The 16,512-nt window shown below is 44.1% G+C and overlaps 1 protein-coding gene across 9 annotated transcripts in view; it reads left to right on the top strand.

The window, feature by feature from the left end:
* The window catches only part of NCOA1 (nuclear receptor coactivator 1), a 344,103-nt gene that overhangs the window by 161,628 nt on the left and 165,963 nt on the right, over positions 1-16,512 (top strand). The window contains exon 1 of one of the 9 annotated variants that reach the window (XM_030555141.1): positions 9,210-9,298. The exons of the other annotated variants lie outside the window; for them this stretch is intronic. The gene's annotated coding sequence lies outside the window, so the exon portion shown is untranslated. Of the gene's footprint in view, positions 1-9,209; positions 9,299-16,512 lie in introns of those variants that run through there. 9 annotated transcript variants of the gene reach the window in all.

The following is a 16,512-nucleotide window of genomic DNA, read 5'->3' as shown; positions in this document are numbered from 1 at the left end:
AAGTTAATAAATGCCTTTTAAAACTACATTTAAACAGGAAATCTTCACCTAGAATATTTGATTATATTGAGCAATAAATTTTTTTCCAGAAGTTCAGCAGTAACAGTAAAAATGTAATTGATAAATACTTCAACAGTAATCATACCAAGAAGGAGACTCTGGAAAAATTCCACCACGATTTCAACAGCTTCCACCCCACCATCAACCTCAGCCTGGACCAATTTACACGGGAGGTCCACTTTCTTGACACCACGGTGCAAATAAGTGATGGTCACATTAACACCACCCTATATCGAAAACCTACCGACCGCTATGCCTACCTTCATGCCTCCAGCTTCCATCCCGGACACATCACACGATCCATTGTCTACAGCCAAGCACTGAGGTACAACCGCATCTGCTCTAACCCCTCAGACAGAGACCAACACCTACAAAATCTCCACCAAGAATTCTCAAAACTACAATACCCGCACAAGGAAATAAGGAAATAGACCAACAGAGCCAGACGTGTACCCAGAAGCCTCCTACTGCAAGACAAACCCAAGAAAGAAACCAACAGGATTCCCCCGCCATCACATACAGCCCCCAGCTAAAACCCCTCCAACGCATCATCAAGGATCTACAACCCATCCTGGACAATGATCCCACACTTTCACAGGCCTTGGGTGGCAGGCCAGTCCTTGCCCACAGACAACCTACCAACCTGAAACATATTCTCACCAGTAACTGCACACCGCACCATAACAACTCTAGCTCAGGAACCAATCCATGCAACAAACCTCCATGCCAACTCTGCCCACATATCTACACCAGCGACACCATCACAGAACCTAACCAGATCAGCCACAGCATCACTGGTTCATTCACCTGCACATCCACCAATGTAATATATGCCAGCAATGCCCCTCTGCTTGCTATGTACATCGGCCAAACTGGACAGTCTCTACGGAAAAGGATAAATGGACACAAATCAGACATTAGGAATGGCAATATATAAAAACCTGTAGGAGAGCACTTCAACCTCCCTGGCCACACTATAGCAGACCTTAAGGTGGCCATCCTGCAGCAAAAAAACTTCAGGACCAGACTTCAAAGAGAAACTGCTGAGCTTCAGTTCATCTGCAAATTTGACACCATCAGCTCAGGATTGAACAAAGACTGTGAATGGCTTGCCAACTACAGAACCAGTTTCTCCTCTCTAGGTTTTCACACCTCAACTGCTAGAACAGGGCCTCATCCTCCCTGATTGAACTGACCTCGTTATCTCTAGCTTGCTTGCTAGCATATATATACCTGCCCTTGGAAATTTCCACTACATGCATCTGAGGAAGTGGGTATTCACCCATGAAAGCTCATGCTCCAAAACGTCTGTTAGTCTATAAGGTGCCACAGGATTCTTTGCTGCTTTTACAGATCCAGACTAACACGGCTACCCCTCTGATACTTCATACCAATTAAATTTCAAACAGGCACATTGTGATATTCATAAGTAATCCACCAAAAACAAATTTATGACAATAATTGAAGTTATCATTTACTAATGTAGTGAGACATGGAAGACAGTCTATAATGAGTTGACTAACCAGTTTACCCAGGTTGTTCAAATGTGTCCACATCACTCTCCTCAAGTCATTGCCTTCTGAACAGCATTTTTCATATTGTTGTTTCACTCTAACAACCAGCCCTTGCATATCTTTGTGATATTGTTTGTTTGGCACATGTTCCTTTTTTACCCAGAGATGCAGAAATTTCTTGAAAATATTCCCAAAGATAGTGTCTTTTTTTACGACCATGGCAGATTTTTTCCTCCCGTTCCCAGGTGTTGAAATCAGCACTAGAAGCTGCACTCTGAAGAATGTTGTCCCTTCTTCCTGCAGTGTCCTGCGTTGACACCAGTGTTGCTCCTTTCTTGCTGCACACTTGGCTCCTGCTTCCTTGTTACGTAATTCCTCCCACACCTAGAAAATAACTAACAGCAATCCCAGACTTCTGCTTGTGTAACCCACATGCCTTTTGCACTTGAGTATTTTATTTGTTAGAGAGAGCGAGGCAGGCAGTTGGGATAATAATGGATTTCTGTTTGTAGCTGTGTGTACACATGCAAGGAGATAGCACAAGGCCACTTTCTTGAAGTGTCCAGAAACACCTAGAAGCAAGGGCTGGTAGTTACTGGGCAAATCAGTGTTTTTCCATGTGTTGGAGAGTAAGTTTCCCTGGTGGGTGGAGTAATAAATATTTGTAATTTGATAACTGACATAATCAGAGCTAAGGTAGGGAGAAGCTTTAAAATAGGAATCTGAAACCACCCAATGGGCTCAGTGGATGATTCTGATGAAATATATGATTGTCTCCTGGATTCAGAAGCTGTGTCCCAGTGTCTGTGATGACTTTGCCAGTCTCTTGTACCCAGTAGCAAAGACCTTGCGTCTCCCACAGGATTAAGTTCTTTATACAGTACGGGACCTGTTGTGCCATAGTTATGAAGTATGACTTCAAAAGTTAGATGGTTTTCAATTGATTCTTTCTTTATATAGGAAAGCATGTTGAGTTTTTCTTCCTAATAAGAAACTACAAACATTTGCCAACTGAAGATGCTGGCTGTAGTTAGGTCTTCAATCAAGCAATTTCAAGATCTGGAGAACTTTTTTCCATGCCTCCATTTATCATGAAGGTGCTTTCTATCCTTAAACTGTTTTTTCTGTCTAGGTTTTTCATATTCTGCTAGGTGCTCATCGTAAGGTTGCCAGTGCTGCTGATAAGCAAACCCTGGCTAGATAGAGCGTATGCACCTTCTATGGCGCCTTTAATCATCTCCACCTTTAAGGAGACACTGTCAAGTCTAACCATGTTTTTTTTAAATGTTCTCACCTGTCACAAACAACCAGTCAGATTATTACTCTGGAAAGAATCTTAAAATGAGTTGCTCTTCTCTGTTTGAACACTTTTTTATATTCACTGAGAAATGATTGTAAAACCCTGCCACTGCTATGAATGGGGAATTCTGATTTGGTAATGTTTTACAGCCACTTTGTATACTACTTCCCAAGGCAACGGAGGATCAGGCCTTTAAATGTGACTTTAAAATGTTGGGTTTACCCATTCTCATGAAAAACCATCTTGCTGTTAGCATGTACTCCGTCATCTGTTTGTTGTATCCATCTATGCTACTCCTTGCTTTAAACTTAAATTGTAAGATCTTTGAGGCAGACTGTTTTGCACTGTACAGTCCCTAGCACAATAGGGCCCCAGTGCTTGATCAGTATCTCTTGTTGCTACCTCAGTGAAAATAATAATGAAAGTCAGAGTTCTGATTTGTTTGGAACTACAAAGAAATTCCTCCTTTCTCAAAGGGGAACAGCATTTATAAATTAAGACCGATATAAACCTAAATCTCTGTGCTGACTCAAGAAGTAGGAACATTCAGGAGAACAGGCAGCTTTAACTAAATTTTCTAACATTCCTTTTCCCCCCTTTCTTCGTACTTCTGGTTCACAGACAATATCCTAGAGCACAATATCTCAAACATTGGAAGTTTAGTAAAATACCATGGATTGTATGGGATGCCAGTCACAGAATAATGCTTTCTGGGGCACTGTCAGCAATTCAGGTAACATCAGTGAGTTTTTGAGTGGGAAGATTCAAGAGGGAAAAATCTTTAAAGATGGTTAAAACTTGTTTGTACACTAAATGTGTCCCACAGCGTATTCAGTGGGGCCTTTCAGCAAAACCGCCCTGTGATTAACTAAGGGCAGGTTTATGCTTAAAACACTGCATTGGTGCACCTGTGCCGCTATAGCGCTTTCATGAAGATGCTCTACGCCGAGGGAGAGAGCTCTCCCGTCGGCATCGTCTCTGAGAGGCAGTAGCTATGCCAACGGGAGAAGCTCTCCCACCAACATAGCACTGTCTACATGTGGGGTTAGGTCAGTGTAACTACATCACTTAGGGGTGTGGGTTTTTCACACCTCAGAGCGATGTAGTAATATCGATATAGGTCTATAGTGTGGGCAGATCTCAGGACCTGTCTACATTTAAAACCTTTGTACTGGTGTAACACAACAATATAGCGTACTAAATTGGGAATTCTGGAGAGAGCTGCAGCAGTTGTACCACTGCCACGGAGATGTACTAGAAGTTCACACTGGTGTAATAACGCAGTGTAATTTATTATTATTATTCCATCAGTGCTTTGCAGCTCACTGTAAAAGTGAACACAACTAGGTAGATAACCCACAGTGTGAGGGAGCTGCATGATGACACTGGGTGAGTGTTGGGGGCACCCACCAGTTCATGGGCAGTTTTAAACTGGAGACTTTATTCTAGGTTACTGGTAGTCTTTGTCCTGTCTTTATCAGCATTTTATTAGCAGTGTGGGTGATGGATTAGTAGCAGGTGAGTGTTGGGGCACAAGTGCAACAGGTGGGAAATCACTCCCTTCCACTCCCTGGATTTTTCCCAGTCCTGATCATTAATCATTATGCTCAGGAGAAAGAGATAGAAAGTGAAACTAGAGATGCTTACAACAGTTCTGTAGCTTCTGCAAATTCTTCTTAACCAGTCCAGGTACTTGGCCTTGTTTAACTCTGTGTTGGATGATCCATTTCTACTGCGGTTTATTTCCTCTTTAGGTATTATGTGGGCTCTCTCTGCCTCCAGTGTCCGCAAATGATACTGAAGGATCTCAGACCCTTGTAAAAACTGGATGTCGACTCTACAGGAATCACTTGCTCACTACTGAAATATCACCACCTCTGCTGTGACAGACATCTACTAATTATTAATCTGTCATACCAACTATAATCAAATTCATTGCGGGGCCCAGACAGTTACAAAAAGGGCATGTTTGCTGTCTAAATCATGAAAAAAATTGAACTGCTGAAGGGGTGGAGTTTGTTTGGCAAACTACCCAAACTTGTCATATTTCTATTTTTCCAATTCTGCACATGTCATTTTCTATAGGGGCATGGATGCATTTCAGAACTGCAACATACGAATTAAACATCATTAAAAGAAGATTCCAAGACCCATAGTGAACAGAAAACTGAAATCTCTACACTTACCCTTTTCTTCTGAAAAAAAAAACCTGTTCTCTGAAGGTTATCAAACTGGGGCCTTGTTTGTCCATGCGGTGTTTGAAGTGGTGAACCTGCATTTGTTTGTGGTAGCCTCTTCCATAGGTGTTGAGAGAACAGTCTCCTTGTTTGGCCAAATTAATTCCAGTTTGAGACAGTGGCTGAGAGTCTTGTACAGCTCCCTCACTCTCGTCTATCTTTTTCAGCTAAGACTTCCCTTCCGTTTATTTCTGTTTTCTGTAACCTTGGTATTCTCCTTGATCTTGAACAACTTCTGCAGTCTCCTGGGTCTTCTAACTCATCTTTCATCACCCTCACAATGTTATCCAGGGGCATCACTGCCTGAACTCCACCTCTGCTAAAATCCCCACTCATGCTTTTTATCTCCTTTCTACTTGACTATTGCAACTCCCTTCTCTAAGTCCAAGGTCTGCAGACACTACCATGTGGAGAACAGTGTTGCTTGCCCTCTCATGTGAATGAAGAGGAATGTGTTCATCCATCCTCCTGTAAAAATAGCTCCACTAGACATGGTTTATGATAGGATCCACTTAAATCATGAGGAGGAGGTTTTTTCTCTCTCTCCATTGACTTGCTCCAGCTGACTCCACACATTCTATCTCTCCACCTCTTTTCTTCTTTTTAATTTAGCACTGGCTGCTTCTGTGTTCTTCCGTATAATGCAGCCACAGTTGGTGCAAGAGTTTTCTTCTCCACAGGTCCTGCTGTCTGAGACAACCTTCCTGTATCTCTTACTCCACTGATACACTCATTTCAAATTTGATGAAAACCTCCCCTTCTCCCTTGTCTTTTATTTCTCACACCTTCTGCTATTTTTATCCCCATAGCCTGCGTTATCTAACTCACTGGGGAAACAGTTTAATCTTTTGGCTTTTGGGAGACAGTGTGAAAGTGAGTCTTTCTGTCTCAAGCATTAAACAAAAAAGAGTTAACAAGGGAGAGCCCCTGTTTTGGAAATCCAGAATGAGCTATTCAAATGCTATGCTGATGGTAAATCGTAGCTAGATATTTTAGTTCTTCCACTGTCACTAAACTGAAAATACAGAGATCTTGATAATATCAGCAACCATTCTATAGGCTCTGTATGATTTTTCTATTGAATTTTATTTGCACTATTCAGTGCAAGGGATTGTCTTCAGTGACTTCTCAAGGTCCTTTCCAACCTTATTATTCTATGAAAATAACCTCTAGATCTGTACAGTCCATGTGTCAGGACCCTTACTATAATGATATGACACCCCCATTCTCCACTCTATGGGTCACCAGCGGAGCTTGAATCCAGGGCAGTCAGCACAGATTTCTACCACTTGAATGAAGAGTAAGTCAGTAGCAATAATAGACGGTTATCCCTTAGTTGGCAAGCCATTAGAGGGGTAAACAGCATGCACTTTGCCATTGTGTTACAGTGACAGCTGTGTGGGTGCCTGGGCATCACATGCTTCATAGCTTGTATAGGCCAAGCATATTGTACACACCAGAGGCTCCTTTCATCCTTCCATTTCCCTCCACCCAAACACCTTGTGTGTCACCCTTCAACCCCCCTCTTTGTCATGGACTCCTGCAGTTCTCCCAGTGTCCCGCCGCCACGGGTTCTGTGTGCCCCACATTCTACCCTGCTCCCATACCAGACTCTTCCATTCTCTTACCCTTAATTAACCTCTATTCCCCCTTCCTCTATATGTGCTATTCCTCTCATGTCAGTGACTGTGCCCCCTTTCCCAGTACCAGATTCCCTAGTCACTCCCACTACTAGGGGTTCTGTGTCCCCCCACCACTTCCAGATCCCTCTGTCATCCCCCCTGGGTAGGGCCTCTGTGTATGAGACTGTTCTCCATGTTCTGCATTCCTCCTCACCCCATACCAGGGATTCTCCTTGCTTCTCATTACTCCTTCCACCCATATCATTCTCCTCTCCCAACAGGGGCTTTGTGCACCCTACCCATTCCCCCTTATCCTCACCATTATTATTCTTTTTGTCTGGAAGGTAATTCATGTCTGCACTACAAAATTAAGTCCACCTAACTTAAGTTGGCATACAGCTGCCACAGCTGCTTGTGCGTGTCTACACTTTGCTCCTGGTGTCAGTAGTGTGTGTTGTCACTAGGAGTGCTTGTATCGATTGTACTGTCAGTGTGGGGCACTGTGGGATGGCTCCTGAAAGCCAGTAACAGCTGATGTAAGCAATGCAGTGTCTTCGCACACACTGTGTCGACTTAACAACATCAACCTTGACTATGCCACTCATGGAGGTGGAGTTAAATCGGCATAGCGGGGCAGTTATGTCAGTGGGAGTGAAATGTAAGTGTAGACACTTCTATAGTTCGGTCAATGTAAGCTGGTTTGCGTCAACCTAACTCGGTAGTATGGACCAGACCTCAGTGTCAACGTGTTAAATTCTGTTGGGTGGATGAGCAGAGTTGAGATGGTGTACTATTATGCTGGAATGTGTGCGTGGGTGCCATTGAACAGTTTGACTTGTAGACAATTGCACAGATGCTTATGACTGTGCTAAAGAGCGGTCAGGGGCTTCATGTATCCCCTAGTTCCCCTCTTTTGGGCTTTCTGTTTTTCCTTAAGATCAGGATTTCTCAAACAGGGGTCGCCGCTTGTGTAGGAAAAGCCCCTGGCGGGTGGGCTGGTGTGTTTAATGCCCCATCCGCAGGTCCGGGTGATCGCAGCTCTCACTGGCCACGGATCGCTGCTCCGGGCCAATGGGAGCTGCTGGAAGTGGCGGCCATTAACTCCCTTGGCCTGCGCCGCTTCCAGCAGCTACCATTGGCCCAGAGCAGCGAACCGTGGCCAGTGGAAGCCGCAATCAGCCGGACCTGTGAATAGGACAGGTAAACACACTGGCCCGGCCCGCCAGGGGCTTTCTCTACACAAGCGGCGACCCCTGTTTGAGAAACCCTGCTTAAGATCAACAGAGTTCTGTCCACTGATGCCTAGAGCATTCTCTGAAATTTTGGAGTTGATCTGATGCGGCATTTAAAAGTTGTCATGCTACCTACAGACAAACAGAGAAATGCTATTGAGTGGAGTGTAAGGCCTTCACAAACTTGGCCCACTATGAAGAATAGTTAGCTGAGCATATTGAACTGACTGAAGTAGTTCCAGTTTCCTTAGCTGCCCAGATTTGCTGTTCCCCGCACACCCAACATTTGCACTGAACTCATTTTTCAGGGTGCATGTAAGCTGTTTGGGCAGGGGCTATCTTTTATTATGCAAGTGTCCTGATCCCTGATTAGGGCTTCTAGGTGATGCTGAGGTCATTGAAAATAAGGATCACACCCTCTTTTACTATAACTTATAATAAGCGTAGCCATTAAAACAAATATTTTTAAGTTCAAATATAAGTTTAAAGAAGTCCCTCTCCTAAGCAATGAAATAAAAATCTGCTTATTATTAAATAAAGAAATGATTAATCTTTGTAACACTCTGGATGTGTGGGAGAGATTGCTGGTATAGGCTTTATATAATGGCTATTGCACTAAACTGGGATTCAGGAGACAGCTCTACCTTGGGCTTCCTATGTGACCTTGGGCAAATTACTTTATTTCTCTGTGCCTCAATTTCTCCATTTGTAAAATGGGGATAATTATTTTGTCTCACACCAGGTGTTTATGAAGCACTGAGATCCTATGCTCATAGGGGACCATACATGTGTTTAGTTAGATAAAAAGCTGTTTACCAGTTGGAATTCTAAGCATTAGACAGGTGGTAAGTAGTTTGCTTTGGCTGCTTTCAGAGAGGGTTTTTTTGTGTGTGCTCTCTTTTCTTGGTGAAAGTCAAGTGTATCTCAGAGCATTTTATGGCTCACTTGAGTCTTTGAATTTAATCAAATTGCAGACCTGACTTAAGTAATATTCTGAATTTGTCCTGCCACCGCGTGCGTTTGGCGGAGTCTGTCAGGTGGCACTGGTGATCCCAGAAGAGTCACTGCGTTCGAGTGGCTCGGGCTGTATGTGTTTAGTTTAATTATCAGTCAGCTGGTGTGGGAATCAAGTGGGAGAGCTGGCTCAGAATCCTTCGCCTGTCATGGCAGCAGCATGTGCTGGAGAGTACACACGCTGAATGTATTGCAAACATCCAGGAGCACATGGAACAGAGGAAGGGAGAGAGCAGGAGAGAGAGCTTCTCAACAGCATGTTAGTCATCTGGTTGCTGCTCAGCCTGAAAACAGACTTGCCTAGCTGGAAATCTCTCAGGTAAGAAGAGCAGTCTGATGTCTTTAAGCCTCCAAAATGTGCGCCTTTTTTTTTTTGTGGTTATTGTGAGCTAGTAACAAATTTGCTTCCCAAACCTTCAGAATTTCTGCCCCCGCTCCCCACCCCCTCTAGCTTTAAACGCTGGTTTCCTTCACTGAAGACCTCAGCTGTTTCCAGGCAAACTACATTTTGCTAAAAGATCGGAGGGGATTCTGTACAAGGCAGAGAAGCTTTTAGTGGTGTTTATGTCAGTGTTTATGTAAGTTACGTAACGGTGCAAACAAAAGATGATGTCCAGATAATTATATTTAAATTTCTGAGGAAAAGTCCTTTTTACCATGAGCATTTTAGCTTAGATATTTTTTGATTGAACTTTTTGGGTGCTGTTTGCTTTAGCTCCCCCCACCCCATAGCATTTAATAATTCTGTGCATTTTGGAATAACATACTAAAGTAGAAAATCACATATTTCAGCAGTGACCTTGAAAATCGATGCGTAAATGTTTAAACTGGCTAGATCTGGCAAGGATCCTCGCAGCAACTCGCAGAAGTAAGAACGTTAGTTTAGAGAGAGAGAGAGAGCTCCTTGCTTAAAGAAAAAATTGCCGATTGCTTAACATTTGTTAATCATTGATGAAATAATTTAAAGCAACAGATGAAGTTAATGATTTCACATGTATGTTATAGAGAACCCAAACCCAACTATCGCACAATTTGAAGGAAATCTTCCTGTGATGAAAATTCATTTTAGATTATTCTGTAAACAGGTTCCAAATGCTGAATTGTCTTTGGCATGTGCTTGAAATCATTTTCTGACTAAGGGCTCCAAGAGTTTCTATAAATCCTGGAGGCAAATTTGGGAATATAGCAAATGCAATGGAGTATTTGCAAGTTATTGTTTGCTGACACTGTGGTGCACTCTTATACAGTGATCTAGAGAAGGAGGTGGAGGGAGGGTTAGGCAGTAGCCTGGGACAGTGCAGTACAGTATGTCTTGCACACTGTTACAGAAAGGTCCTTCTGTGTGTTGGTGTACTTAAAAGTATACACAACCTGTTTATTCTAGTATGTATGTACAGAGGCGTTTATAGCTTCACCTAGACAGAATTGCGTATTCAAAGAAGATGGAATCAGCACAAATAATTGTTGTAAATGCTGGAGTGTGTCTGCAAGACTACTTGAGGTGTGTCAAAGTGCTGTATGGACCTTTTTAGTGCGCAGTAGCAGGGTCTACACAGCAAGTTAGTGCATGGCATTCTGGTGCGCTATAGAGTCACACCCTGGCTTGCTGCACACCAGCTTGCTCTATAGACAAGCTCTAGCCATTTCGCCACCCCAGGCAGGGCGGCACGCTGCGGGGAGCGCTCTGCCTCTCGCCGGTCCTGCGGCTCTGGTGGACCTCCCCTAGGCGTGCCTGCAGATGCTCCACTGGAGCCGCGGGACCAGCAGACCCTCCGCAGGCTCGCCTGCGGGAGGTCCACTGGAGCCGCCTGCCGCCCTTCCGGCAACCAGCAGAGCTCCCCCGCAGCATGCTGCCCCAAGCACGCGCTGGGGCCTGGAGCCAGCCCTGCAAGCCACTACTAGCATGAGAGGGTCTGTTCAATGGGCAGTTCTCTTATGGTGAAACCATTACTGTGATTTGTCTAATGGTGCAGCCTGTGTGAAGTCTGCCATATCCTTGTCTGAAACCTGACTTGGAAGGGTCTGAGGTATTGGCAAGGTCAGGAGTTGCTGGAGGTGGCTTTGAGCTGTACTACTTAATTATTTTGTTCAAACGTGGGAAATCCAACATTGGATGTTGGTTGGCAAGGTTAATTTCATCAAAGTACTGTTTCTTGAGTACGGGACAGGCTATCTGCTTCAAGGAGGCATACTGTCTTCAAAGGGCTTTAGCATTTTTGAGATTTCACCAGTCGGGATGGGCACAAGACAGTATTGCATGTAGTGACTGGTGCCGCCTTCAGTAAGTTGAAGGAATTCATGTTGCATGTGGATCCTAGGAAGGAAGATGTTCTAGTGTCAGTCTGATGTGTGGCCGTCAATTCCTGGGATCCAGAGGGGTCTTCCCAGACTTAAGTGATCTTGTCTGTGAAATAGGCAGATAATTACCTTGATTGGCATGAACTGGAATCTGCAATTGGGAGGAGACATTGTGTTGGCCACTAAATTGGCAGGCCTGCTGGTTGTGATTTAGTGCAGTGTTTTGCAACCTTTTTGTGCTGGTGACCCCCTTTGAATTTGAAAAAAAATCTTGACACTCCCCCCCCACTAGAAAAAATTGCCAACCTCTACCTTAAGGTTGGGGCTCAGGCAAAACATGTAAATTAGCTTTGGTGGGCTCCCTATGGTGTGGGGCCCCAAGCAGTAGTTCTGTTTCCTACACCCTAATGCTGGCCCTGCTTGCAATTTCCCCCCCCCCCCCCATAACACATACTGCGAGCCCCAGGGGGTTGCGACCCCTTGCTTGAGAAACACTGATCTAGTGGATTCCATGGTGGAAGAGATGTTCCTTAGCCTATTGTACAGCTGTGGCATAATCATTGGGCATCTTTCACAATCAGCACTTCAGATTCTTTTGCCACTATGGTACATAAAGACAGTAGTGGAGAATGGATGCTTCAATGCCTGGTGTCGGTGACAGTGGACAGTATGTTAGTGTAGAGTCCCCCTAACTTCACAGTGTCATGGCTCTTTAGTGGGGTCCATTAGGATGTTCTAGAGTTGGCTGGGCCAATGAGCCTCGAGAGGATGTCTGTCCTGCCACCAGCTTGTTTCATAGAAGAGTAGGGTTGGAAGAGACCTCAGGAGGTATCTAGTCCAACCCCCTGCTCAAAGCAGGACCAACACCAACTAAATCATGCCAGCCAGGGCTTTGTCAAACTGGGCCTTAAAAACTTCTAAGAATGGAGCACAATATGTGCACAATATTTTAAAATTCTGCATCTTTTATTTGTCAAAATAACACAAAATAATCCCATCAGTTTAAATTATTTTGCTAATTTATTTCAAAATACCTGTCAGCAAGTATGTCTGTAACAATACAGACAACAAAAAAGACCCAGGAAATGTTTTATGAGAATGAGAAATGAGAAATAGAGAAATGAGAAATAGATTCCTTACTAGGCATATTAATACAGAACTGTAAGTAATAATTCATTTAAACTACAATACAGAAATGTATTTCCCGCACCCCTCAGAAGCAGTGCAAAGGCTTTAGGGAGTCATGGGTAATGGAGGAGCCGAGTGAGAGGGAAGTAATTGCTGGGAAGAAGCCTGGGAGTGAACCTAGAGGGTTGTTGGGTGTTGGTGGCAGAAGAATGGAACGAGTTTGGTTTTTTTTTTGCGGGGGGAGAGGGAGGAGGGATGGATTGTTAGGGAGTTGGGATCCTCCCCCAGGAAGACCCTGGCTGACCCCTAGCCTCTCCCCCTCAGTCAGGCACATCTGCCCCTGTCCTCATGTTCCTTTGCCATCTCCTCCCTCTGTCCTCCTGCACCCCCTGTCCCCATGTGGCCCTGCATCCTCATTCCAATTGAGTCCCTGGTTCAGTGCTGTCATCCCGCTAGCTCCTGTGCCCAGGCTGTTGTCCTCCCTCACTAGCCCTTCTGATCCCGAGTCTGTGACCCCCTAGAAGCCCTGTGTGACCCACTCTGTCTCTCCTACCCCCATATCCCGTGTCTCCTCACCTGGCCCCACAGGCAAGGTGCTGTGAGGAAGGCATCTCTCCTTCTACTCAGCTGGCAGCTCCAGTCCTGAGCTGTCTGCCCTCTCTTCTGGCGCCACAACAGCCCCTGGTGGGCAAAAACTCTAACTGTAGTGCCTCCCCAGCAGAATTTATTTTCTGGGGGAAGGGGAGGGAGCGGAAGAATCAGCAGGGGACATGAATTCTGCACATGTGCAGTGGTGCAGAATTTCCCCAGGAGTAAAACAATAGACAAAAAACATGGTGGATAACAAAACCCCTTCCTTCCCCTTAAAAAAAAGAAATCTGCTTCAGATGAGGAGACTTCACCCTGGGAGGGTCAGTAACCCAAAATGTATAATTCAGTTAGACCAATTTCCCCTGTGGGTGCATGGTTACTTAGGATACTGGCTATTACAAACTTCAGGCGAAATCACTGCTGACCTTTGCACCCATTGACTTTAATGAATGTACTTTCGGGAGTAAGACAAGCAAGATTTAGCCCATATGTTTGTTAAATATAAAAATTGGCAGGTATACCAGCTACCTTCCCCTTCAGAATGGTCTCAGGTTGACTCCTTTCACCATACCCACTTGATAACTTTGAACGAATGCTCTTAACAAACAAACAAACAAACAGTTTTTTGCACTATTATGATTGCTCCCTAAATGACAGCGTAAAACCTAAGCTCTGAGCTGAGTGCTTCCTACCAGCTTGTTAGGCTTTTGAGATTTTCACACTGTGTACTGTGGGCATATTCAGTGCTTAATTAGTTTGACTTTCATTATTCTTCCTGGCAAAAACATCAGAATCCAAAGGTTGTTCAAAGGGCATGAAATGATGCAATTATATTTGCTCCTTTCTACCTTCTCTACAAGGTTAACTTCTCCAGCATTGTACTCCTGGGGATGCAATGCTAAAAAGTCCTCATGTACTTTGCTTCTGCTAACAGTTGTTTGGAACATATTTTTCCCTGATTTCTCAGGGAAATGTTGAGATTACATTTGCCGAACACGGTAACTTCAGAATCTGGTAAGTGCGGTAGTTGTCACAACCTTCCTCATCATGGTGCGTGCCTGGAGTGTTGTGATGGGTGCACTACTTAAATCGAAAAATAAATGTAATTTCCAACTATATGCCATTCCCTGCAACGATCCATTTCTGTTTACCAGGTTCAGTCTTCGTCCCTAAGCACTCCTCTATGGCCCTGGGGCTTAGTTAGAGCACAACACTTGGTGTCGCTGAATTCCACCTGGTCTCTTTCCTCAGACCTACTCAAGCACTGCAGCCCTCAAGGCTGCCAAAAAGTACAGGCCCATTTCTCCCTCTCAGTATCTTTGGAAGAATGAAGATCCATGTAGCCAGCAGGGCTGTGGATGAGGGGATTGGTTGGAAACCTTAATTATCAAGACTGCTTTTAATTAAATGTGTAGCTTCAACCGTGAAAGTAAAATATTTGCAATTCAGGGCATTGGGTTCAGTTGCAGTATTCTGGATCCATTTGACAGCCTTCTTCTGTCCTGCAGTTAGCAGAATTTTTTCTGCATAGTTTCTGTTTTAGCTTTGGCTGTTACCAATTTTTTATGTCCTTGCAATGCAGAATATGTAGCAACCCCCAATTCCATCTAAAAGAGTTAATGGCATACAAAAGGTATCATTTTAGAAGTTCTGATGGCACACCCTCTACCTATCATCCCCATTCCTATGTTTGGCTGTTGAAGTAAGCAATGACCTACTAGCCAGCTCTCCAGCTTCAGAGGAATCTGATATTCAAAATAGGCTTTAGACGTTTGCCTGCTCTGCTGTTGAACTGTTTAGAGCAGTGGTTTTCAACCTGTGGCCCGTGGACCCCTGGGGGTCTGTAGATTGTCCAAGATTGCCAAAGGGAGCTGCACCTCTATTTGACATTTTTAGGGGCTCTGCAAATGAAAAAAGTTTGAAAATCACAGGTTTAGAGAAATAACGTAGTAAAACTAGCATGTGCAGATTGATGTGAGTGTGTGTTAGCAAAACCCTCTTGCTGTTCCTCCTTCCCATCTAGCTGCCTTTCGCTAGGAGCACAGTTCTCTGTTCTGCACTTGGGGTAAGTTCTAGCTTCAGACTTCAGGGGCTGTTTCTAGATACAGTATTTCCTCTTTTCAAACATTATCAGTGAAATGTACAGTAACTCCTTTTGACATGCATTGCCTTAGGCTGCAGAGTTATCCAGGTAGTTGTCTGATACCTTTGTGATCCATCCCTGTGTTGATTTTGTCTATACTGCTCTCTGGAACCTGGGTCTGAGACTAATCTAGATATTAAAGTGAGGAAAATAGTTTATATGTTTAATATGAATTGCCTGTTTCTGAATAAAACACTTGAGCTACTTTTAAAAAATATTAATAGTCAAAGGTCGTAAAGGATTCTGGGGAATGTGTAGGTACAAAGCTATGCAGTCTCAGCTACCGTTGATATGCTGCAGCTGTCATTGTTATATCTGTACAGTAAATAACTAGGTGGTGGATGGGAAGTGGAAACAGCACAGGACTTTCTTCCTATGTGTATGTACAGCATCTAGCACAATTGGACTTCTAGGTGCTATAGTAGTACAAATATTATCCATTAAGGACTTCCTGTAAAGAGAATCATCTGGTTTGCTAAAAGGTACATAATTAATCTGCGTTCATAATGGTGCTCAGACTTTTCCTGTTACCCCTCGTCCACTGTTTGCTTTTCCCACCGCTGTCTTTGTCTTTCCTTCCATGTTGGCCCTTAATCCTGGAACTCCTTGATCTGCAGGTTGCTTTCTTTCTCCATGTTCAGTCCCTTCCTTTCTGCCCACTTCTGCCATGATTGCTGACAAAAAACTCACCAACCAAGGTGTCATTGCAGTCATGAAAAGTATAATAGTGGCCCTCTGTGCTTCGTGCCATAAATTAACCCTTGCTGCACAATCACATACATTTATTGAAGTTAGCCCCCATCTCCTCCCCTACTGTCTTGTAACCTATCCATTACATCCTGCCTAATTCAGTTTATGAGCTTCTTGGGTCAGGGATCTTTCTGTTCTGGGAGGTGCCTGGAAAAACTTTAGCACCGACAGAAGTAAATGATAGCTAATAACCTGATGAATTCTGGTTTCCTGTGCAGTGTTGCTGTTTTCTTGGTCCATATGATAGTCCTAAAAGCAGCAGCTGAGGCCAAGGAGCGCCTTCTCTAAAATTAACTCCTCGAGCAGGAGAGATACAATAGATTGCAGTGCCTGACAAAGAAAATAGTAAAAGCATCATTAGACTATGGTTTATCCTTCAGCTCAGCACTGACGTGACACCTGCTACTGGAGATAGTGACAAACCTGCCTGACAGTTCAGTTTCCATAACGGCTGCTGCTTGGAAAATGGAGCTGTCCAAGCCTGCACTTCTTTGCTCCTCCTCCTGTGTGTGTGCACTGGGGATTTCCACGCTATTCCTCCTCATCCTCCACTTTGGCAAATCATCACTTCATGTGGTAATGCTGCTGACCTATCATGCGCTAAGCACGCTGATGGGGAAGGT

Source organism: Gopherus evgoodei, chromosome 3 (genome assembly GCF_007399415.2).
Source record: "Gopherus evgoodei ecotype Sinaloan lineage chromosome 3, rGopEvg1_v1.p, whole genome shotgun sequence".
In the NCBI taxonomy this organism is placed as follows: Eukaryota; Metazoa; Chordata; order Testudines; family Testudinidae; genus Gopherus; species Gopherus evgoodei.
This window is presented reverse-complemented; position numbering and strand designations above follow the sequence as displayed.